Consider the following 2,177-nt stretch of genomic DNA (forward strand, 5'->3'; position numbering starts at 1 on the left):
GGGGGGGGTAATGTGTGTGTAGCTGTAGTTGGACTCAGAGAACGCTGTGTTTCTACTGTTCTGTTGATCGTCAGAAGATAAAACCGTGGTCACCATGACGACCAGGTAAAGGTGTTTGGTGTCTGATCCTGATGCAGCAGCACTTCATCCTAACACATGGACCACCAGAACGTCAGTGAGGTAAGTGAACGCAGCATGAGTGAAGCGTTTGTGTGTGTTGTTGTTGTGGCTCTGCTCTCCACATGTTTCCACTCTGCCGCTCTCATCACCGTCACCACAGAGACAATTAGATTAGAGCGGGGGGGGGGCACAGCCCGCGTCCAAACCGCCACCGCACTCGCCGAGCCCGGATCGGCCTGGACAGCGCCTCTCCCGATTGGTCCTGGCAGGTCTGAGCCGCAGAGCTGATTGGCTGAGAGTTCAGAGTCAGGTTAGGACAGACACACACACACACACACACACACACACACACACACACACACACACATTACTCAGCTACAGAGACCAAACCAGAGCTACAAGAGTCTGTACTGCACTTCCTGTTCCTCAGGATGTCATCACCTCTGATCCCTTCACAATAAAGCTCCACAGAAACAGTGTCCGACTTTAACAGCAGCTGAAAGAGACAAAGGTCGTGGCTGGAGACTTGGACACGGGTCATATTGTTGACTTGAGACTCGACCCTGTAAAGACATGACTGACTTGAAAATCAATCAGGAACACTTTGTTAATTCATTTATTGATTGGTCAGTTAATTAATCAGGAGTTTAGGTTTGATGGCTGCAGCTTCAGACTCGTTTTGATCCTCACTTTAACGTTAACTCGTTTTCTTCGTGTTTGTTTTGATCGGAGGTCGAGGTTCTTGTTCTTCACGGTGATTCTCTCGGGGAGAGAATGGATTGTTATGGATTGTTTGACTGTGTGGATGTGCAGCAGGCCGGGGGTGTTGGGAGACGGGGGGGGGGTGTCGGTGGCTTTGACTCATCCACAGACACGTTGTGGAAGTGAACTGAGGTCTGTTGAAGTCCAGGATGTGGAGGATGAAACAGGCCGTAAATAGAGAGTTTCTGTTTGTGGAGAAGCTTCAAACAGCAGGAGATGATCTCTGCTGCCATCACCTCGCCCCCCCGTAACACAGGGCAGATGTTCCAGAGGTTTCACTGCAGGATGAAGCTGTTTCAGCCAGTGTCAGTGAACATCAGGCCGGAGCTGTGACACGTCTCAACAGCAACATGTTTTAAATGATTTTCCTCCTGGTTTTTTCTGGATGAAGTGTCCTCGGCGTCTTCACTTGGTCTTTGTTTCAGTTTCACATCTTCACCATCAGCTGCTGATCGGTGTCACACAAACAGACAGTCACTGGATGGAAGGAGCTGATGATGATGAATAATCTCAGCTCACTGTATCTCTGATGTCATCAAACATCATGGTGTTTGTTTTCCAGATCAGCTGGAATCTGGTTTATGAAAACTGCCTCAGGACCAGGTCTGACTGGACTCCAGCGGTGGAGGAAAACCCCGTGCAGCACTGATGAAGTCACCAAACCGCACACTTTAACTCCACATCTGCTTCCAGTCAGAGGAGGTCTGATCAGATCAGAGTTTAATCTGCTCCAGACTCCACATGCTGTCCCACCCGGCCCGCCTGCACACCCCCACAGAGGAAACCAACCTCCCTGTAGCAGAGGGTCAATCAGGAGGGTTATGTAACCCCCTCCTCTGTAGATGTGACCATTTAAAATCACACAGAGGAGGATGCTGCTCCTCAGCCCTGAGTTCTGTCTGCAGGTCTGATGATGATGATGATGATGATGATGAAGCCCTTCAGTCAGTAGATAAATCTTGTAGTTCGTTATTGTTCATTGAAATGTAAAGGTTTGAGCCCTGACACGTCTGGACCTCCATGTTTTCAGGTTTCCTCTGAGCTGTGGTCAGAAGTTGTTGAGAGCAGATCCAGGACCTGGTTTGGTCCCGTTTGCTGGATCTGCTCCAGATCTAGAAACGCAGCAGCTGAGGGGAAACATCCCTCCACAACTGCAGACGTCTGATACCTCTGTGTTGGTTTGGGTTCCTATGACATGAGATTGTGTTCATGTTTTATTTTGCGTTCGTAGCAACAGTCTGTTGACGTGTCTGTGGTTCTTCTCTGAGGCTGGCGCGAATGTTTTTCACACTCTG

This window comes from Seriola lalandi, unplaced genomic scaffold (genome assembly GCF_002814215.2).
Source record: "Seriola lalandi dorsalis isolate HSWRI2012SDOR001 ecotype SW California unplaced genomic scaffold, Sedor1 jcf7180002054977, whole genome shotgun sequence".
Classification (NCBI taxonomy): domain Eukaryota; kingdom Metazoa; phylum Chordata; class Actinopteri; order Carangiformes; family Carangidae; genus Seriola; species Seriola lalandi.